The sequence below is a fragment of the Lissotriton helveticus genome, chromosome 4_1, assembly GCF_964261635.1.
Source record: "Lissotriton helveticus chromosome 4_1, aLisHel1.1, whole genome shotgun sequence".
In the NCBI taxonomy this organism is placed as follows: Eukaryota; Metazoa; Chordata; class Amphibia; order Caudata; family Salamandridae; genus Lissotriton; species Lissotriton helveticus.
In genome coordinates this window covers 1093617284-1093641638 of record NC_136063.1, presented here as the reverse complement: position 1 = coordinate 1093641638, position 24355 = coordinate 1093617284, and the positions used below count along the sequence as shown (strand labels likewise).

General features: G+C 45.3%; 1 protein-coding gene across 1 annotated transcript in view; it reads left to right on the top strand.

Annotated features, from left to right (window-relative positions):
* Positions 1-24355, top strand: part of GABBR2 (gamma-aminobutyric acid type B receptor subunit 2) — a 1581022-nt gene that overhangs the window by 957310 nt on the left and 599357 nt on the right. The gene's annotated exons all lie outside the window — the stretch shown is intronic.

Below are 24355 nucleotides of genomic sequence, written 5' to 3'. Positions count from 1 at the left end.
CTTGCCCCCTAGTGATTCGCCCTCTGTCGCACTCCTGGTGTCAATGGGCACTCCTGCCTCAGGTCTCTCAGCAGGCCATCACTGTAAGATGGAGGTGTCAAACCACTCCGTGGCCCCATCAGCCGGCACCCAGAATGTAGAGAACTCACCGTGGGCCCCGGGCATTCAAAACAGGAGTACTCGCATCGTCAAGGCCCCACCTCATCCACAAGGACCTACTGTGGTTGCGCCGCACCCATCCAGTATACGGGGGATCGCCATTGTCCTCCACACCCCCGATGTTGCTGCACACCTCCAGGTATGTCATCCACAAGGGCAGGAATAGGCCGTGCCCCGCCCCTCCTTAAGGGGTGACTCCGGCATGGCCGCCGCGCAGGGGCGCCGATGGGAACCTCCAGGATGGCCCCCTCAACAAGGAGCACCCCCGGGCACCTTGCCCCAGACCCAGCCACCGAGGCACAGGCCGGCAGCAACCAGCAGCAGGGCTCACCGGGTGCCAAAGCGAGCACCGATCCACTGCGGGGCACCTTCACTCACCGCCGGCAGTCAACAGGGGGCAGAGACATGCAAGGAAGCGCCCGCTACAGCTGCAACCCGCGACCCCCTCGACCTCCGGCCGGGCCGACCCCGGCTTCCGAACGCCGCAGGCCGCAAACTCTCGGGTGGTGCAGCTCGGTCGCCGGGGCTCCAAAGTTTCCGTTTCAATTCCCCCACCCGGAGGACGGGTCGGGTGCAAGATTCGTGACAGGATAGCGAGTTGGGTGAGCGAGGTCGGCCGGAGCCGGTCTCTAAGCGGCCATCTTGGTCACTGGCTCGGCTCCTCCACGAATACAGTCCTTAATGCCTGGGGCTTACCCAACGTGGTCGAACATTACCCGTGTGGGGATTGCAGTGTCTGTCACCTGACACAACCCACCAAGACACTTGACCTGGAACCGGGCAAGATATGGCGACAACTGAAACACACTAACTGCAACTCAGCCAGTATAGTTTACCTAATTGAATGTCCCTGCAGACTTCGCTACATCAGCATGACGACACGCAAAGTGAGGACCAGAATTGTGGAACACTGCAGCACCATTCGCTGTAAAAAAAATATCAGCAAACTGACGGATCATTACTTACAAAAAGGACACACTCCCAATGATATGTTTTGGACAGTGATAGCACACATTGAGTGCAATAACATCAGCAATGACAAATTTTAGCTCACCAAAGAACATCGCTGGATATACAGTCTATCAACTCACCTACATGGGTTGAACGATAATATCTCCTGGCATAGCCTGAACACCTAAATCCACAGTCAAAGCAGAATACTCTGGGAAACACGATAACACAGTCATCACCACTGGCACACCGTTTCTCAAGGTGTTGCCCTTAAACTTTGTTTTGTATTGTCCTCATATGGACAATACATACCATAACAAAGGGATTACAGAGCAGAAATTAGAAACACAGACGATGTGCTGAGTAACACTGCCAGCTACTAAAATATCCACTTAATGATAGTTAGATGGTATTACAATACTGGCTTCCAATTGCACACATAGAGCACCTCTTCTATTCTTTTCGCAGTCCGAATATACCACAGTAAACTACAACACTTAGCCTATTTACCCGTTTAAGTAAACTACAACACGTAGTCTGTTTACCCTTTTTATTAAATATTAGTAAAGACCCCAAACTGGGTAACGTAAAAATGCTATAAGTAATGCACAAAAATCTCTAAACAGTCCAATCACTTTAAATTGGCTCATCGTCGTATTACACTCCTTACATAAGGGGGACACGCCCTCCTCTTTTCTCCAGGCACAATCTGTCCAGCTTACACACATAGCAATGTCTTTTGTCTGTCTTTTGTGTCAAATCTTCACCCCTCGCAGACGCTTCTCGCATAAGCAGAGAATTGCATCTACCTGAGCGGAGGCGGATGGTATTCAATACTCGAGCTGACCGGGGGCTCACAAGGATGGAGATCCGATGCAACCAAGTAGGTCTAGACGAGGGTCCTGAGCTTTGGCAAAGTAAGGGGGGATTTTGGGGATTTAAAACCTCAAGACCACGGGGGAACCTTTCTTAAACTTAAAGGTGATACAACCATACTTTGTATGTCTCCTTATCGCATAATAGAATGTGACTATAAGCCAGACCCCCCTGCCAGATACTCATGAGGTTTTTCTCTGAAAATGACTAGAGTAAGAGTTTACCTTTTCTTTGCATAATTGTCACAGCAATCACCACATGTTATTATCCCATTATTGAATTTATGGGCACAATAGCGCATATAGCTGACAGTGACAACCATCTATAACAGTCCCGTCACGATCCGTACCTCACCGCCGAAATTTTTTCCGGTTAGAGCATGGAAACGACGGCACAGAACCACATGATTTATATGTGCATTCATGGAAGCTAATTTTCATATTTGTGTTTGTCTGTATTGTTTTTATGTTCTGAACCCTTTGCGTGGTGGTGACGGAACCACTCCGTCACCAGCCATGGACGCGCTGTGCTAATGACGGAGTGGTTCCGTCACGGCCCGGCCACCGCGCCTGCATGGCATCAATTCCGTGCCTGCGCTGAGCGGGCGGGCCGTGATGGAACCACTCCGCCACAAGCACAGCTCGCCCGTGGCTCGTGACGGAGTGGTTCCGTCACGAGCATGGCGGTGCCACGCGGCCCCCCAATCGCCAAGGGGTTAAATCACTACAGGTAAAAACCATAGAGGGAATTCCCCTCTTACCCATATCGCACCTGAGCGAGTGCGTCACACATCGGGTCATACACATTTTATTGACCACACTTTAATCACTTTCCACACATAAAGGTCCTGAAGAAAGTCAGATCACTACCAATGCCTGGCTGAAACATGTTGACCACAATGGATGTGGTAGACCATAGTTAACTCCATACACATCCGCCATCTTGCTTTTAATACTGCCAAGGGCCCATCAATAAAATAACCCTTGTGGGCAGTGCAACCCAAGGACAGTTTTTAACTTACACTCACACCATCAATGCACACTCACTCACCAAAAACCCGCTCCGCTGTAAACAGGTGTCGTAGCACACCCGAGGCACGCTCGGTGCCACCGGGTGGAGCCCAATGATGAAGCATGCCACCAGTTAGGTTGGTGAGTGAGGGTTTTCATAGGAAATAATATTTCTTTCTTTTGAGAAACACACACTTTGATGCTTCCTCCTTTTTTCAGGCTAGTTCCTTTTGATTATACACAACTTGAAAGGTAAACCACTTGCAAAATAAAAGGACCTACAGGGCTGCCAGTATAACAAACATTTTAAAATGCTGGTCTAGCTCTCACACGAACTCATCCATCCAACTTCTAAGTGTTGCATTCAATAACACAATACCTGCACCTCAGTGGACTTTACGCACAACATAAAAACACTTTCTGCAGAGGCTCAAAGCAAATACAGCAATCTTCCAAGCATTCACGCATGTGGTGTAGCATTCTTCTTACGTAGACAAGCTCGTCAGTGCCCTAAATAAATGTAGTAAACACTTAATAATGTAATACAATGCAATACAACACAGTACCCTGGTTATAATGTGGTATTGCTTCCCAAAAGCCCACTTCTGTGGCAGAAGCTTGCAGTTTCCCTTGCAAGTACTTTTACAGATGAAGTACACCCTTTAAAAATGATCAACTGTGAACTGGTTTGTCAACCGGCAGCCAGGGCATAATGAGTGTCACATAACTCAGAGTTGAGTGGTCCTTGGCTGTTGGAAACCAGAGAAAAGCGAAGCCACCTTAAAAAGCTGTCTTTTCAACTCACGTAATTATAAAATGCTTACTTGTGAAATATGTGTGTATAAATACATCTTTATACATTCATATCTTTGCATGACAAACGTTATATATAGATTTTGAACGTAGTGTGTTTTGCACCAAAAGAAACATGATTTTAAATACTTTAAATATAATACTGCATCTGCATACTAACTCGGAAGATAGCTGACTTCAAACTTCAAATAAGCATTTGGTGGTCATGCAAAATGGGTTGCTTTCAGTTGAGGAAGTCTTCTTTCCAAGATGGTGTCTATGTTAAGCAAATCGTTCCTATCATCTTCTGCTCCTGGAAACAATGCACCCTCTGCATTTCAATGGAGGCACACCCCTGGAGACATAATAATACAACTAATAGCCAACAGCATAATGGTGCGAGAGAAATAGCCATCTTGTATGATCAAAGATATGAAATGTAAAATCTCAAAGTAGTGGCTGTGAAGGGCTGTGCAACACGCCAATGGCAGATTACGGCCAGCAGCGGCTCCTCCGCTAAGGCGGAGGAGCGTAGCCCCACTGCTTAACAGCAGTGCAAAAAAAGGAAAAATAAAATTATAATAACACAATGTTATTATAATTTTATTTTTTCATGCTGAAGCCAGTTTTGGGGTGGAATGGGTCTTGGTGGTGTCACAGCCAGCAGGGGAGGAGTGGTTGGTGCACGTAAGAGCGCATGATGATTTGGCCACCCTTCTTGGGACAGCCAACTGTCAAGGGCACCTAGCATGTTCCCCATCCGGCTGTGTAGCACAGCCTGGGTCGAGAACAGGCACAGACTCCCACTCCCTGTCTGAGCGCCGAACCAAGCCCCTCAGACCAATCATGACACTGCTGTCATGCTGGTGACATCAGCGTTGTGATTGTCTAAAGAAGTCTGGGAGCATATGTGCTTCCAGTTGAGAGAAGAGGACAGAGGAGAGGCAGCAGCTGACTGGCTGGCAGGCAACTCATTATTTGCTCTTTTATGGTGATGAAAGGTATATTTACTAGGGCAGAAAGTGGCATCGGAGGAGCTGTAGTTACTTTGGCCCTCCTAATCTGCTTGACAATCTGTATATCAGTTAACTCAAGATATCAATATTCATAAGCAGTTGATAATAGAAAAATGAGAAATTATCCTGTAGTTGATATGGCTTTGTACTTGACAGAAAAACAAATTCAGATGCTGCTAAATGTGGTTTGGCCACTACCCTGGAGTTCCAAAGATTTAGAAACCATGTGATAGGTGCTTGATCATCTGGGTTTGGCACTACATCCCAGTTTATATTTGAATAGGAAAATGGTTTGATACTGCATAGCACACATTATTAGTATAAAGAATCTAAGTTAGTGCAGTTAAAAGTGAAGGCGTTTAATTCAAACTTTCTCTCCAGTTAATGCGCATTTACACAGCTTGACAGGAAGTCCGTTTTTTGCTAAGTATAACATAATGAATTCCCTCTAGTCATGGGGGGGGGGGATGTCTGCTAATATCCCCTCGACGTACTGATCACCAGGTGACTGGTTCTTCAGTCAGTCTGTGTTCTTTATTCTGGCTACATATTGAGTTGTGCACCCTAGTGAACACTTCCAAAGCACTGAAGCCACTATTTCGTATCCCATTTCATAGGTAAGTAGGCAAATACACTCATTCTGTATACTAACATACTGTATAGGCAAATGATCTGAACTTCCTGACATGTATGATTGAGAATACAGGCCTGCACTCCAGCATTCTTTATGATAACATAAACAATAAGGCCCCTCCCCCATGCGTCTATAAGCCAGGTTTTCGATATTGATTTTGAGTGCCGGTGCAGTTAAAAGGGCACATGGAGTATGGCCACAGAGTGCTACCAGCTGCCTCTCAGAAGTCAGAATCAAGGGCATGGGTGGCACCAGATGGAGTGCATCAGGGCTGAATCAGACGTCATGCACAGGCACTAGATGCAACATGGTGTCCAGTGCCCAGAACCATTTTTATGCTTGTAAGGAGTTGGACACAAGGGAATGGATGAACCAGTTCGCAGTACCGCTGGATATTTAGAGATGTTACTCTGCAGCAGACAGGTGATGTACCAGATTCAGATACCATTTAGCATTGCCAGATTTCAATGTACAGACTGGCACGAGCGGTCAGGTGGGCTGTGCTTTAAAAGCTCTGTGAGTAAGGAAAAGCCAACGATATGTGGCGGCATCTTGTGTAGAGTGGACTGCCCTGTGGTGTTCTAATTTTTAAGATAGGTTTGTGTTCTAATATAAATAATACTGTGGTGAGAATAGGCACATTGCGAACTCTGGCATACTAATATACTAAACTCCTCTATTTTGACTGTGGGATTTTTCATCAAACTAGTGAAATTGTTCCTTTTTAACAATTCCACCACAGTATCATTAATATTTCTTTACTTTGATATCCATTCCTAGCTCAAACCCTGAAAAAAAACCGAATAGAACGTTTAAGAGTACCTGGCTCAAAGGTCTCATATAACGAGGTCTACAAAACAATCTGTGACCAAATTTCAAAACTGCATGGACTAGTCTTTGTTGGCACTTCCCCAGAGTGTCTCTTTAGGGCCATTTAGGATGCAGCCGTAAAAGTCTCTGAACCTCAGTCAGAGCCTTTATGGTTGCATCATAATGGACCAATCGGTTTGCTTTACAACTGCCTCATTACGATGGAGGCGGTCATAAAGTAAACCTGCCGGTCATTTGGACAGGCTTCCGATGGGCTGGGAGATCCCTTCGGCCAGTCGGAATACGGCATGTAATCTCAAGGGCGGGCATTTCCGCCCCTGAGATAACAATGTTTGGTTTTGGCAGCCTTTCCGTGCTGGCATTTCTGACATGGCAAGGCTGTCCGAACCCGACTTTGGGGACTCCAGCAGGGCCCCTTTGGGTGCACGACCTCCAGTTGGAGGACATGAGGGCACCACCCTGTTGATCCCAGCACCCAGTGGCAGGCACCCTGAGGGGCCAGCCACGGGCTGCAGGGATGAACTGCACCCCCCATTTTACTATGGGAGCATGCATTCTTGCAAGTTTATGGCCAGAATGCATGCTCCTGTGGTAAAATGTAGGAATGCGACTGAACAGTGTTCGGTCACATCATAATGGGGCGGTCAGGACCGCCGACCGAGTGTCAGTCAGTCCCACGACTGATGCAGTGTCGGCCGGAAGTGTTCGCCCAACATCGTAAAAACCCGCTTAGTCTTTTATTAGGTGTGCTGCTAACAGGGAAAACATCTAAACTCTCTGGGTGCTGGTGAGTTTATTTTAGGGATGTGATTTGCGTAAAATTGCAAGGTATTCACATAAGAGAAACTTGTACTTATCTATTTACTAATGTGCAATATCATCCTATTATAATGGAATGTTGCACGTGAGATCCTATTCCTGAGATGGAAAAGGTAGTTCCAGTATAGAGATTCCCTGGAAAATTATTGAAGATTAAGATTTTATTCACAAAATGCTTACAGATTTCTTTCCGTGAAGGGCAAAAATAAATGCCTTAGATTTATTAGTAAAGGAATACACCTAGAAATTGGATGTGTAGTATAAGGCAATAATATTTCTCCCCGTGGATGGCATTTCCCGATAAGCTTCAATTAGGTACAATTAAGAATGTGAAAATGACTGAGCATAGCATAATTAGGAATTGAGGGCCCAATTTAATTCCTGCCCATAATGCTACTCTGTCACAATGGCGATGAAGTATCCTTACCACCATGAATTCTTCAGGGCTGTAAACCCAAAAGTACAAACAATTACTTCACCATTCTGACATAGGTAAACTATGCCCAGCACCCGTGAGTAATGTTTGTAAGGTATCCATCACCAAAGGTGAACATGAAAGCTAAGTCCAAAGGGTTTCGCACAGAACCATCAATAATAACCGAAACAGAAAAGAGACAGAGGAAGAAAACCCTGTATCAATAATCACACCGAGTTAGTGATGAATAAAGAAAAGTTGTGTAAATGAAAGACAAGGAGAAGAAGGAAAAAAGCTGTAAGAGTACCAAACTCTCAGAGTCCATTAGCAATCATTAATTCATCACCTGATAATGTTGCCAGATCATTATGCAATACAATCCGGATAATACGCCATATTAAAAGTTGTGAAATCCTGCAAGTGTAAACACAACCCGTTATCCAGCTCCTTAACAGAGTGTACCAGTTCATATGAATAATATCAAACAGATAGAATCACCTCGTAACTTGCTATATTAGGGAGCCTTGTGGTTACTTGAGGAGACCTTCGTGGGACGTCGTTCCTGATTTGCATTAAACCCCTACAACTTGCAGCACCCGCTTTGCGGGTGCCGCTGCGCGGACTGAATCACCGCCTGGAATCACTGCCTGGGGACCTGGTGAGCGTTGGGGCGGAGAGGCTTAATCACCAGCACAGGTGTGTAGCGCTGCAGGGACTCGCTTTCCCAGGAGTCCCTGCCTGACCTTTGCCAGCCGGTCAGCGCGCACCCTGTTAGCCCCGCCCACTGGCCGGCATACAACCTTAAAATCGGCTTCCTTCCCTGCTGCAAGTGGGAGCCTTGTGGTTACTTGAGGAGACCTTCGTGGGACGTCGTTCCTGCTTTGCATCAAACCCCTACAACTTGCAGCACCCGCTTCGCGGGTGCCGCTACGCAGACTGAATCACCGCCTGGAATCACTGCCTGGGGACCTGGTGAGCGTTGGGGCGGAGAGGCTTAATCACCAGCACAGGTGTGTAGCGCTGCAGGGACTCGCTTTCCCAGGAGTCCCTGCCTGACCTTTGCCAGCCGGTCAGCGCGCACCCTGTTAGCCCCGCCCACTGGCCGGCATACAACCTTAAAATCGGCTTCCTTCCCTGCTGCAAGTGGGAGCCTTGTGGTTACTTGAGGAGACCTTCGTGGGACGTCGTTCCTGCTTTGCATCAAACCCCTACAACTTGCAGCACCCGCTTTGCGGGTGCCGCTGCGCGGACTGAATCACCGCCTGGAATCACTGCCTGGGGACCTGGTGAGCGTTGGGGCGGAGAGGCTTAATCACCAGCACAGGTGTGTAGCGCTGCAGGGACTCGCTTTCCCAGGAGTCCCTGCCTGACCTTTGCCAGCCGGTCAGCGCGCACCCTGTTAGCCCCGCCCACTGGCCGGCATACAACCTTAAAATCGGCTTCCTTCCCTGCTGCAAGTGGGAGCCTTGTGGTTACTTGAGGAGACCTTCGTGGGACGTCGTTCCTGCTTTGCATCAAACCCCTACAACTTGCAGCACCCGCTTTGCGGGTGCCGCTGCGCGGACTGAATCACCGCCTGGAATCACTGCCTGGGGACCTGGTGAGCGTTGGGGCGGAGAGGCTTAATCACCAGCACAGGTGTGTAGCGCTGCAGGGACTCGCTTTCCCAGGAGTCCCTGCCTGACCTTTGCCAGCCGGTCAGCGCGCACCCTGTTAGCCCCGCCCACTGGCCGGCATACAACCTTAAAATCGGCTTCCTTCCCTGCTGCAAGTGGGAGCCTTGTGGTTACTTGAGGAGACCTTCGTGGGACGTCGTTCCTGCTTTGCATCAAACCCCTACAACTTGCAGCACCCGCTTCGCGGGTGCCGCTACGCAGACTGAATCACCGCCTGGAATCACTGCCTGGGGACCTGGTGAGCGTTGGGGCGGAGAGGCTTAATCACCAGCACAGGTGTGTAGCGCTGCAGGGCCTCGCTTTCCCAGGAGTCCCTGCCTGACCTTTGCCAGCCGGTCAGCGCGCACCCTGTTAGCCCCGCCCACTGGCCGGCATACAACCTTAAAATCGGCTTCCTTCCCTGCTGCAAGTGGGAGCCTTGTGGTTACTTGAGGAGACCTTCGTGGGACGTCGTTCCTGCTTTGCATCAAACCCCTACAACTTGCAGCACCCGCTTTGCGGGTGCCGCTGCGCGGACTGAATCACCGCCTGGAATCACTGCCTGGGGACCTGGTGAGCGTTGGGGCGGAGAGGCTTAATCACCAGCACAGGTGTGTAGCGCTGCAGGGACTCGCTTTCCCAGGAGTCCCTGCCTGACCTTTGCCAGCCGGTCAGCGCGCACCCTGTTAGCCCCGCCCACTGGCCGGCATACAACCTTAAAATCGGCTTCCTTCCCTGCTGCAAGTGGGAGCCTTGTGGTTACTTGAGGAGACCTTCGTGGGACGTCGTTCCTGCTTTGCATCAAACCCCTACAACTTGCAGCACCCGCTTTGCGGGTGCCGCTGCGCGGACTGAATCACCGCCTGGAATCACTGCCTGGGGACCTGGTGAGCGTTGGGGCGGAGAGGCTTAATCACCAGCACAGGTGTGTAGCGCTGCAGGGACTCGCTTTCCCAGGAGTCCCTGCCTGACCTTTGCCAGCCGGTCAGCGCGCACCCTGTTAGCCCCGCCCACTGGTCGCCTTCAGACGCTAATATAAGTGCGACAGTCACTCACAGCGCGAGAGCGCGCGGGAGCGCCGGGCGAAGCCCGGGCAAAGGGCGGGCCGTCTGTGGCCGTCCGGGGACGCCCGAGGACGGGACGGGCCACCCCCTTTACGCCTTCAACTGAAGTCGGAAGGTAGGAACACAATACTATGGCATCAAATTGTGATAAATCTAGCACTGTGGGGGCCAGTAAAGGAACACTTGAGAACTACTTCACTAGGGCCTCTGTGGATTTGGACAAGGACGAATCACTAACTGAGCGTAGGATTGAACGTCGCCGCTCTATTGAGTCTTTAAAAAATAGACCATTGATTGATCTGGCGCCTACACCTACCCTGCCGGATACTATCATTGACACTAATAATGAAGATCCACTGTCCTTGGATAAATTTCCCTTACTCCTCAGAGACACACCACCGCCCCCTGGCACAGCATCCATTGACTTTTCACCTAATGTTTTGCCTTCATGTGTTCCATCCACAGGACTACATGTAGAAAATGTGCCTTGTCCTCCAGCTAGGGAGTTGTCTAAAAGGACGGGCAAGTTACCCCATATGACCAAAGCTCTTGGCCCACCTCCAACTAAAAAGAGGAGGGGGTTGGGTGTTCCCCAGAGGGGTAAGCTTAGCCATTCCGAGTTTGGCAAATCCCTGAAAAGTAAGACCACTGGCGTAAGCATAACTAAGGCCCCTGTACCATCTGATATAGTGTCAACAGTAATACCAACCGTAGACTCAAATGCTATACTGTCTGTTACCGATGTAGTGAGGGGAACTCGGGTAGTTTCTCCTTCATGTCAAGAAGTCTCTTCTCTCTCCGATACCTCGCGGAACTCCGCTGAGCAGCTACTTAGGTCCTTTATGCTTCCTATACTGGATATTCTAAAGAGGGTGGAGCATCGACTAGGCAATCTAGAGGCATTGTTTGCTGATAAAGATGGAACAGGCCCCACTATGACTACTCTAAGGCCTTCCACTTTGTCAACAACACTACCTCAGATTCCAACTGTCCCTGCTCCTACTCTGGTTGCCCCGAATGGCCCTAATAAAGGTTATACAGGAGCTAACAATCCCTCTGGCAACAACATATCGAGAACTGTAGGTTCTCCCAAGAACTCCAGGAAGGACAATAATATAATCAACAAGCCTCCTAGTAATATTCAGCGGAAAAATTTGGTATCCCAACACGCCCAGGCTCCTGTGGTAACAGTGGCAAAATCTATAGCCCAGGCTGCAAGAGAACCCCAGAGGGGTGGTGTAAACCCCAGTACTACGAGTCAGCAACCGGGAAGGGGAAGGTTAAGCTTGCCCACCAATGATAAAGCACAGGGCCATAATGTTGAACTACCCCCCGAGGCCGTACCATTCGTAGTTGTACTCACAGGTGTCCCCACCCTAGAAGCAGGCAAAAGGGAGGGGCACCCCCAGCTAAAAAATAAGATTCTGCACTGGCTAGGACAAAACAGACCACTCCCATATTACATCGATGGGGAGATAGTCCACGTCAGGCGCCTTTCTTGGCTGGGTAGCAGGAAAAAAAACCTAAAGGGAGACATTGTTGTAATTAATTTTAGGAACCCAGAGGCAGTTAGATGTATACTAGCAGGGTCCTCCGAGAATCGGAACACCGCCATAGTCCCATACGATCTAACCTATTTTTATCCAAGATCGCATGCGACTCCCCTTCTCTTCCCTGGGGGGCTAGTAGACCCTCACCGTACCAAGAATGTGTATATTTCTTCCTACAATAGCTACACGGGCCATTTCCCTAAGCCTATGCCTACTGGAAACACTCCAGGGTGGAACATAGTCCCTGCTAGTGGTCGCAGTATGCCTCCCGGGGGGTTGGATTACTCGTATGGGAACAGGAGCATGGAGCATTTGATCCCTTTTACCCCACTGGAAACCTCTAACAGATATGGTGTCCTTTCCTGCTTTGACGGCTGTGATTGACTTCCCGCCTCCATTACTTCTCCTCTAACTAGCACAAGGGTGGGTAAAGGGGAGCTAGTTCGGGAGGACACTCAGAGTGGGATTAGGTCGACATTCACACTCTCCCAATCTAGTACTGCCCGTCCTATTTCACACGAGGCCAACCTCCCCACACTTAGCCACGATACCTTTAAGGGACAGATGAACCCTGAAGTAGGTGACCCAACTTGCTACATTTTCTAACCAGTTAATTGACCCACCGACTCAAAAAAGCAGATATCTAGCGCTCCTATCATGGAACGTGGCGGGTCTGGCCACAAAACTAGAAAGCACTGACTGGTGTGATTTTGTGGATAATTATGGTATTTGTATATTCCAAGAATCATGGGCCACGACTATCCATCATAGAATGGGCTTTGTTACCTACGCCGAACTTGCAACAAAGGGTGCTAGAGGCAGACCATCTGGTGGCCTAACCATATGGGTGGGCGTTCACCTTGGGTTTTCGGTTAAAAGGATTAATACTAATAGCTGTGACATACTATGCATTCTTTTGGCTCGCCCAAACACGCCCAAAATAGCAGTCATTAATATCTATTTGCGCCCTGTTCGGGGGGAGGGACATCACAGACTCTTCAGTCTTTAACTGATGTATTGAATAGCCTCCCTAGCGAGACTAAGGTGCTAATAGGGGGAGACTTCAATTGCCACTACGAGCCACTTGGGGGGGTTACCCAGATATCATCAGATGAGGATGACCCCTGCCAGATTCCATTTCCCAATACCTATCAAACTAAATCCTGGTCACCTATGGTTATGCAGCTTACATCTTTTACGTACACATTCTCACTTAGAGCATGTAACGGTCGCTTTCCGGGGGATAGCCCAGGAAAGAGTACTTATAATGGAATGGGTCATTCATCAATAATTGATTCTTTTTTGGCTAGTTTGTCTTTATGGCCACTGATCCGACAATTCCATGTACATGATCGCTCGGAAAGTGACCACAATCCTTTGGTGGTGGACCTGGATCTGCCATATTCTGAGGGGGTGTATCAAGAGGCGGACATGGTTTCTAGCAATATTAGGATTATACAAGGTGGTAAAAGAATCCGTTGGGCCTCTATCAAGTCTTCAACAGAAAACTTGGCTCTAATGTACAAAAGTGTAATTCCTCAGCTTGAGCGGCTATTAGCACTGTACGAGAGTGTCCCAAATTATGTTGAAGGCGCTAAAATTCTAGAAATCCACAAAGAATTAACGACGGCCTTGGCTGGCAGTTTTTACAAACCCTCCAAGCAGAGCCATCGGCAGCCACGGAACTCCAATCCCTGGTATAACCAGTCATGTAGGAGGGCGAAAACTACTCTAGTATCTGCTCTGAAAACAGGCAGTAGGACTTCCATTATGACTGCAAGGAAGGCCTATAAGGATCTCCTGTTCCATGCAAAATCTGAATGGGAAACCGAGAGATGGTATGCAATCAAACAGGCATTAATTGCGAAAGATGCCCGAGCCTTTTGGAATTTGGTCCATACTGGGAAGGTAGAGGGCAAGTCCAAGATTGATTCCAATATCGCTGAGGAAGCCTGGTGTGCTTACTTCAGAGATCTTTATTCTAGTCCCGCTTCAATAAACAATGATTTATCAAGTTTTCCCTTGAGGATGGATCCAAGTTGGCACCCTCCCTTATTTACCCTGTCGGAAGTGACACTAGCGGTACTAGCATTAAAATTTAATAAGGCCCCGGGGTTGGATAGGATCCCTTGAGATCTCTACAGAGATGAGTTGAAGATATGGGTTCCTTACTTGACTGTCCTATTTAACGCCAGCTTGGACGGACAAGAACTCCCTAGCACCTGGCTGGGGGCCGAAATCATCCCGGTGTACAAGAAGGGCTCTCCGCTGGCACCATCAAATTATAGGCCAATTAGCCTTATTGATGTTACCCAAAAAATCTATGCCAGACTTCTTTTACAACGCCTACAGGATTGGATCACAGAGAACAATATTCTCTCCCACCTGCAAGCTGGGTTTAGAGGCAAAATATCGACTATTGATCAACTACTACGGCTCCAGGTACTTTACTGGAAGCATGTGGTCCTGGAAGGGGGCAGCCTGTACCTTACGTTTGTGGACCTCAAATCCGCCTTTGATATGGTGGATAGGAACCAACTGTGGAGTATACTAACTAATATGGGGATTCCTTCTTACCTGTGCCATCAATTTAAAAGACTCCACGAAGGAACCTTTGCGAAGGTACGTTATGGTAAATCTGGTCAGCTGACAAGAGCATTTCCAATCGAGAAGGGAGTCAGGCAGGGGTGTGTTCTTGCCCCTACCCTATTTTCTCTCTTTTTAAATGGCCTTGTAGATGAGCTGACTAGCGTAAATAATATTGATGCTCCCAATCTAGCTGGCGGTAAATTTCCTGCACTAATGTTTGCGGACGACACCCTGCTGCTCTCAAAAACACCAATGGGGATGCAGCGGGTGTTAGACCAATTCACCGAATTCTGCAAGAAAAGGAATCTGGTGATTAACATAGACAAAACAAAGTACATGGTGTTTAATGCCAGCACAATTAATTGCCCTCACCCGAAAATGGATGGACGACCCCTGGAAAGGGTAAATAATTTTGTCTACCTAGGTCTGACACTGAATGACAAAATGGGGTGGGATACCCAAATGTCTAGGGCTAATTTAGGGCTTTTACAGTCCGCGGGGGGAACTTTAAAAGTCCAGAAATCCTGTGTTCACAAACTAGTGAGTGCAACGCTAGAAATATATAAGGTTCAAGCCAGATCTTCCACTCTCTACGGGGCGGAACTCTGGGGGTACCGACCAGCAAGCGAGATCAGTGTAACTGAGAATAACTTTATTAGACAGTTACTTTCTCTACCGAAAAATACACCGTTAATTCCACTAAGGCTGGATCTAAACTTGAGGCCAATAGCAGAAGCAATTGCCTCTCGTCCACTTCTTTATTGGCGAAGACTGTGGAGTGTCCCGGAGCTCGAGAGCTATAGAGAAGAACTGAAGATTGTGATGGCCTGCCCGGGTGCAGGCAGGATACAGTGGTTATCATTCATAAGGGGGCAGGCGTCCAGGATTGGCATGGAGAACCTGTGGTCCAATCCGGAAGCCGCATGCCAAGTTACCTCGAGGCAAACCCTGGCTGAGACCATAAAACATTATAACCTACATGAAGTTCTCCAATTAGCCAGGCCCTCCAGTCTTACCGATAGCTTTTTAGATCTTAAGAATGTTTACAGCTTTGAGAAGGAATTAGATATGATTGAACCGGTTCTAGCAAAGAAATTGTATTTACAGTTCAGATACGGTACACTACCTCTCCACTCATACACAGACAAATGGAAAGAGGGTCCAGCTCGCCCCTGCCCAGGTTGTGAGGACCCTAACGAGACCTTAATGCCTGTGATCTTGTTCTGTCCCGCCTACTCCAACAGTAGAAAGAAATGAATTGTACAGCTATGTGTGAACCTGGGAGTCAGGAATTATTTAGAGTTTTTTAGAATTTTAAAATCTGATACTAATGCACTAATAGTTACAGCTATTGCTAAATTCCTGTTTTCTATGTGGTTAACAAGACGGAGAATATTTCGGAAGCAATAAAGCTCCCTGGTCTTTTGTTAGATAACCGTCCCAGGAAAACTTTGGGCTTTTATTGTATTTTAACTTTTTAATTTGCTCATACATAAATTATTGTCTTAGTATTTTAACGGGACTCCACAACCATATGGAAAGTCATGGACTGTGTATATGATGAAATAGGATGTAACATGTGTATTATTTTATCGCTTCAAACGTGTTTTCTTTTCTTGCTGTACTTTTATGGTTCATAAACAAACCGAAATAAAGTTTAGAATGAATTAATATTATCCCTGGTAAATAAGGTAGACTAACAGCATTCCTGAAATAGTTATCGATGTAAATGGTCTTCCACTTACTAAAATTAAAAGAGAAACAACCAACGGGGCTAACATTAGAATGGGAGCTAATTCAGAGTATTTTCGATCAATAAGTTAATGCGTTAGATATACTACTTTAAAGCCTGGATGCTCACCTTAAAATATAGAAAGAACACTGCACTGAGTGTATAACCAATAATGTACAGAAATACTATTAGAAGTAAAGAAGATTGAATGAATGTTGTCGAAGGGAAGATCACAAACCTCATATTAACCTCAATCTAGTTATAATTACTATCGGAGAGAAACCATCATTACTGGTCTAATTGAAACAACATATTTATTGTGATAATACTGGTCTCTAAGTCAAGACAACGTATCTATGATCACTACAAACGTTGACACTGTTATAATAAGACAAATATCCAATCATCATGTAATATCACAGTAACACAGTCCACACTCAGGGATGTGTTAGAGATCCGTAAGTATTTATAAAACAAGGGTATGAGTCCCTACAGGTAACCACAAACAAATTCATATATGCCTTGTGAAGAAGTATATCATTAGTAGTAGTAGTAGCGTCCCGGCATTAAATCTCAACTCTCAGTTAAATCAAATAACTCCATCCGACTCCCTAAAGCTATCAAAATGCGGCAGGTGAATATAGTACACAAGAGAAAAATACTGCATTACTTTCAGGAACATGTAATACCTTATCCAATAAAGTACGGTTAATATAATGCTAAATTTACACATGAGGTAAATACCCAATCCAATACGTTCCCACAATCTGTCCCAACTAACACTTAGCAAAACCTCTACGTGGTTGAAGGGACTGAATGCAAAATACAATTATGTCAAATTTATCGTACCTGTAAGGGTTCCCCCGTAATGGAAATCACACCGGTTGGCATGCACCATGAGCGCCATCTTGGAGTGGTGTTTTATACACACAACTCCTAGACCATGTGACGGAATGTCACGGCTTTATCAAAAAGTTTGTCTGCCATCTTTAAAGGGTGCAATGTATTCAAAAAAAGAAGGCCAAAAACAAGTTTATATTGCAAGAATAACTACATAGGGCCAAAACAATACAATTTTCAATATATCAAAGCAACAGTCACTGCAAAATGAATAATACAACAAAAATCACATATATCTAGAGAATGGGCCAAACTATGTCATAATGCTCCTGTGCCAGACACAACTCCAGAGTCATGTGACGAACAGTCACGCGTTACATCTAAAAGAAAAAAGGACCGCTATGGGTTCCAGATTCGCTCCATCCTTTGCCAATCTTTTTATGGGTTGGTTTGTGGCGGAGCGGATTTAGGGCCCAAGAGGAGGACGCTGGAATGATAACATCTATTATTTGGTGAAATTGCATTGACGACTGCCTACTATTATGGACTGGTACTGTTGGAGAACTTGACGAATTCTTTATTTATCTTAATGATAATGATTAAACTTGAGATTTACAACACATTATGACACACAACGAACTGTTTTACTTAATGTTGAATTATACATTGTGGGGTATAAGATATGTAGTAAAATGTATCGCAAGAGCACAAGCTGTAATGCCTAACTCCATGCAGAGAGTTGTCATCCCAAATGTCAAAATAATTCCATCCAGTACGGGGAAATGGTAAGGGCCTATAGGAATTACTCTGAAAAAATCGAATTTGATGAGACCATTAAAGATATAAAGACTAGATGTGAAATTAGGGGCTATGAACGTAATGTTGTGGAGAATGCTGCTAATAAAGCATATACACTGCACAGGAAAAACACGCTTAAATGAACTACCAAAAAGAATCATTTGCATGGGATTAACGAAATCAGACTGGTGACTAACTATAGCATTGAGACTAACAAGCTATATAGGGCACTTAAGAAACATTGGTATATAATAAAGTCGCACAAAAGCCTTTCGCCATACCTTACAGTGACACCAAGCATGACATTCAGGAAAGGGCTAACACTTGCTAATATGGTTAGTCCTAGTTACCATCGACCTCCACATTGGGGTAACTGGTTGAGTGACCAACTGAAAGGCTTCCACAAATGTGGTCGATGTAGCACATGCAGATGGGCTGTGACAGGGTGACCAAGTTTAACTTCAACAATACTGACGACTATACAATAAGGTTGTTTATTAACTGTGACACAATATTTGTGATTTATGTAATTATATGTACGTGCAAGAAAATCTACATTGGAAGCACAATATGAATCCTACTTGAGAGAATTGCTGAGCATTTTAGGGCACTGAAAAATGTTGATACCAGATATCCCATTGTTTCCTATATTGTGCAGAGTGAGCAAACTCAACAGAATCACAAATTCAGTTTCCATTGAATTGATCATGTGAAAAATGACTCGCAAGGCGGTAATAGGGAATACAGCTTAGGTGCAGAGAAGCACTGTGGATTATGAAATTGAGGGCAGTTGAACTCGGTATGAGCAAAGATAGTGAATTACAGTATTTTCTTGGATAATGAGTTCACCTGTTGATGTTTATGACACTATCTGGATTATCGCAATGATGAAATACATTATAAGTCTACTGTAAAAAGTAAAATTTTACTGTTGTGATAGTTGATATTCATATTACAATATTAATGTGATGAAGTGATTGAATACTATTGTGGGTTACATGCTCATACCTATTGCTTTATGGTGAATTACAGAGTTAACACAATTTTTTTTATCACTAATGATGCCAACTTGTAAGACACTTCTGCTGTATGTTAATGTAATTGTAACTATGAACACACTGATTACTTATTAGAAGTTTGGGTCTTTGCTGCTAATTTTAGTACTTTACCCTGTCCTCCGATCCCTAGATTTTTCTTCCTTTTTACTGTTAAAATGTGATTTTACAGATACAGCACTCTGGCACAACATATGTTTTGATTGCTTGGCCGTGTTAGTGACAGGTTTTAGCTTTGGATATAATTTGGTTTACAGATAGATTACTCTGGCACAAGGTGTGATTTGACTGCTTGGCCGAGTTAGAGACGGGCTTAAGCCTTGGATATAATTAGTTAAATAAGTATTTTGTGTATACCTGTTAGTGTTCTACTCTGACCACCGTGGTGCGCTGCAACAATTGCATAATGAGCTGGCAACATTGTCAGGTGATGAATTAATGATTACTAATAGGCTCTGAGAGTTTGGTACTATTACAGGTGTTTTCCTTTTTCTCCTTATCTTTCACTTACACATCTTTTCTTTATTTATCACAAACTCTGTGTGATTATTGATACAGGGTTTTCTTCCTTTGTCTCTTTTCTGTTTTGATTATTATTGATGGTTCTGCAAGAAACCCTTTGGACTTACCTTTTATGTTCACCTTTGGTGATGGATACCTTACAAACATTACTCACGGGTGCTGGGCATAGTTTAGCTATGTCAGAATGGTGAAGTAATTGTTTGTACTTTTGGGTTTACAGCCCTGAAGAAGTCATATGTGTGTTAAGACACTAGACGAAACACGTGTTGGCTGTAATTGTTTGATTGTACTACTGCACAAAGCTGTGTCTTGGAAATATCATATGAATGAAAATCGGACATTGGATACTCGAATGAATAACTGGAACTTGGACAAATATGCAAGGACTATTTCATTTATATTGGATCAAAGTATTACTCTTTAGAGTGCTCAGGGGTAACCCTCTATTTTGCTGTATCCCCTCTGCTGAGGGGATTTACGTGGATCAATTGATAGCCAACCTCTCTCCTCCTGGGGCAGCGATTTATGTTCACTTTTGATTTTTATACTGCATTATACATTTGTTGAGCGCCCGGTCCCTTGGTTTCCTGCCTGGTTTCCAATCAGTATCTTTCCTCTATATATTTATGCCACACGTCGTGCCTTTGCCCCACAACTATTGAGATAGTTAACTCAAAACCCTTCTTAATGTTTTTGTTATAAGTGCATGCAAAAGAGGAAATAATGTCCAAAATGGAATTTCAACTGGTACCTTTTGTTATGTCCACGTAATTGTTCAGTGAGTAAGCATGAATTGGCATGAACACCAATCACTTCATGAACATAAGTCACTTCATGCTTTTTTAGATGCATGAGCTGGGTCAGGTAAGGTCTGGTTATTTCTAAGGTGCTGGAGCCTAGAGGTATCTAGGTGCTAGCATGGCCCCACAATCACCAGGAAGCCATCTAGAGTCTGTGAGACTTTAACCGCTTAAATTGTGAAAACCTGATGGATTTCCTTATGTCCAAAGAAGTTCATTCCACTAGTGCAGCCTTAAACCTTGCACTGATTTCCCATCAGAAGCACTCCATTTGTTGAGGAGGCCTCCAGGGTTTATAGATTTTCAAACTAGCTTCCCCATGTTTCAGTTATTTGTGATAGACATCCCAACAGAATACAGTGAGGGCCTAAATTGTTCCGACACCAGTATTCAGGAGCTCAATGTGTCACACACACACACACACACACCCACATTCACCCTTCCCACCCACCTACCTGCCTCCAGCCATCCACATGCTTTCTTCAACAATCACTTTAGGAGGCCCTCGAGCTCTGCTTCACTCCTTCATCCTAGTGCCAGCCAGTCTGCATAAGCATGCAGCATCCGCAAAGTGAGTCTTACGTTTCTAGACAAATAAACCTGGGTTACACAGGACAAAGTACTTCTACGGTTTGGCCTAAACCCTGGCCAGAAGAACTGAAAACATATGTAAAGAATACTCTTGCCAGTGGATTTAAACACTATTCATACGCCCCACATGACACATTATAAATATGTACTTCTGTGTATTTACTTTTAAACAAGCTTCCATAATGGCTGCACACGTAAGACACCCCTGCATGATAAAAGGTTCTCAATAATGCATTCCAAATCTGCTGAAGAAAGGTTCCATGTTTAGGATGTTAGAACAAAATTCAAAGAAAAAGTTAGAAGAAGGCATAATGCTCGCAGAGCCATGATGGGTTCTGCCTCGACAGAGAAAGTGAGAGGTGGTCCTTAATTACAGCTTCAGCAACAGATACCAGAGTAGACAATGCTTGTATCCTACAGAACCCACCAAGAGCTTCACAGTGACATCCGTGCGCGCCTGCACTGCTGCCACAGCTCCAAAGCAAGCGGTTGACACTGTGTGACCAGTACACTACCTTACAGTGTAACCCCACAAAATGAGCACCTTAAAATGTAGTATCCAGCTTCTCTTGAGGTCACCGAAGATCTTGACATCCTGGCTCACTCCAAACAATGTCAAAGTCAGAGTCAGACATGTGCCCCTGTAATAAATGTATTGCTCGGTTCCCCCAGGATATCCCAGATTGGCTGAAGAGTCGACTTGTTGTCAGCCACGGGTGAGAAATTCACATGAAACAATGTGTCTTGTGAAAGGTAATAGAAGCATGGCCATACAGCCTTACCAGCCCTATGTGGATGCACACAGGCTCAGGTGGCGTGAGAGCACATTCGGCATTTTGACAAAGCTATACATTTCTGTGCCTTCAAGATGGAACACCTGGTTCTTTCTCGTGCATTTCTGTTCATTTGACCAAATCAAATTTGAGACTGATTTTTTGACTCCACCCTGCTCTTGTTTCTTGGAATGTGTGAAAGCTGTTTTTCTCCAGAGTCCCATAGCTCCACTTCCTGCAGAGAATCATTATATAGGGCTACATTAGATTCCAACAACCAGACTTAAAGCCACCTTCCGAAGTCTCTCGCACCTGACCTCCATGTATTATTTACCTATATATTTTTACTTTCTAGCTGGCGCCTTACTTCACCCTTACACAACTCACAATAACCTCATTATTCTTTCAGTTTACTCTGCAAATGATGCCCAACAACCTCGGCATTCCTACAGAGAGTAATTGCAATAGCGGAAGCAGTCATGCACACTTTCATAACATTAAATAATTTAGATTGTTTCTCTCTGTTTACGGTTTCAGTGTAGGAGTTGCTTGCTTTTCTCCTGACATTTGTTTAGGGTATATTCATTTGTGTGGAGGTGAGCTGACATCCACCAGGGTGTCCATTGCCTGTTCTGCCTCTTTGCTGCCCTATGACCCCCCTCCCTCCTCTCTATGGAACACCATCGCCCTCTCCAATGGAAATACTCCAAATGCGAGAGCCCCTCGTCCTCTCGCTGTGCATTGAACTCAGCTTCGCTTCAGACGAGCTGTATCCTGAATTATGAAAACATCTTTAGAGGTACACGAATCTGTGAAATATTTCTGTATGGGGAGGCAAAGCAGACATGAGTGTTATGTGCTTTACAGGGAGCAGGTACAAAACCAGTATGCAAGCGAAATGGAGCAGACAAGCTCTCCAAGATGCTCACTTGTTATTATCACCACTTTTTTCAATAGCGACAGTTCTCAGACGGGAGGAATCAATGCACCTATTCTCCTCAAATCATTGAACAACCCTGTAAACACACTCGCCGGCTTCCATTTCTGCGTGCGGCACTAAGCTCTGTCATGCTGTTAATGTAAAAAGCTATTTTATGTTATCACACTGAATCCTCTCTTACTCAGTCAAAGCTGGGCAGCTCTATTGTTTGAGCCTTAATTGTCCAAATGTGACTTTGAAACAGACTGTACACTCCTGGTCTGTGCTGACAAACGCCATGACGGCCTGTCAGCAAGAACTGAAATCACGCAGACCAATATAGAGAATGGGAGTACAAGCTAGGCCTAAATGGAAAAGCAATTATCTCCATTAGCTAGCTGTACACATTGAATAACTCTTATGTGGGCATGCATGCTAGAAAACTGCCTTTCGGAGTTAAGTTAGGTTGTCTAGTAAATGTATAGGGCTTAGCTGCATCTATCTAGCATGGTATCGTAGACCAATGACCTTGTCAGAGGCTGCAGGTCAGAGCCTAGCTGTTGATAGTTAATCAGTGTTTGTGGTCAGTATGCAGAAAATTATAGGTCAGGTATTCATCGAACACAACTCTAAAGCAGATAGACTCACCTTTCTTTATTGGTTTTTGTTTAACAGCAGTTTTCTCTTACATATAAGTAATATACAGTAAATTTGTCGTTGACCTTGTAACAACTTTACATCAGCCTTGCATTACTTATATTTTAGCATTCCCATGCAATCTTTCGTATACACCAAATAAAGGGAACTTAAACATTACCCCCCGCCCCCCCTCGTGAACTATTTTCTAGTTGTCAGTTTTCCCGTGTGGTACATTAGGTTTCAACTCTAGGTATCATTATTCTATTTCAACTTAGATTACATTCCCTTCATTCATTACTATTCAAAGTGTTACTAGTTTTTTCATTTGTCCTCTGGCTGTCGTCTGATCCCCGCCCCTCTCTCCCATCAAGGTCTTGCTGTGTATTTTGGGTTGGACATTTCAGCTCTTGTATCATTGTTCCCCAGGCCAACAGTAACACTGATAATTTCTCATCTCTCCTCGTTTTCCTCATATGTCGCCCCCTCTGCTGTGGCCCATTTTTAAGATCAGCCACCCATTTATCCCTAGTAGGACCTCTTGGAGCTAGCCAATGTATTGCTATTCGTCTTTTAGCCACTGTTAGTTCCAGTATTAGGAAACATCTGCTATTTTTACATTTTGGGTCTCTGGGTAACAGTCCGAGGAGACAACTCCTCATTTCTATTGGGACATTCCATCCCATCACTCTTTTAAGTTGCTCCATCACCTCTGGCCAATACTCCTTTATTGTGGGAAATTGCCTAACCATATGTACAAAATCGGCCTCCGGGCACTCGCATCTGGGGCATCTTGGGTCTTGTGCTGCATTTATGGCATGTAGCCACCTAGGGGATAGGTACGTTGTATGTGTAATGTTACATTGTATCTGTTTAAAACAGGCACATACTGATACTCAAAACACAAAATTGTACCTGGTGGTCAAGCAAGTAAGTTATTCACCAGGAATCACAACGTAGATGCGATACAAATAACACCCGTGGGAACACACCATGCAGACTAATATGTACTGATGGCCGAGTAAAGGCTCAAGGACATATGGAAAAATTCCCATCAGAAGCCACACTGTACTGCCCTCTTTTGCATCATTTGGGTTCTCCTCGTCCAGGAGACAAAACAAAACGGCCGGCCAGATGTTACCGTGACCGAAACCAAAATGTGAGAGGAGAGTATTGTATGATTATTAGGTGTTGAGGTGGCAACTGAAGAAAAGCAGTGTAAAGTGATACAGTGAGTGATTATAAAATTAGGTGAACCGGGTAGAAAACAACAGTTTATTAGTGTCTCCCAGTCCCTAAGGCTAAAACAAGTGCAAATGCGGGTCTGA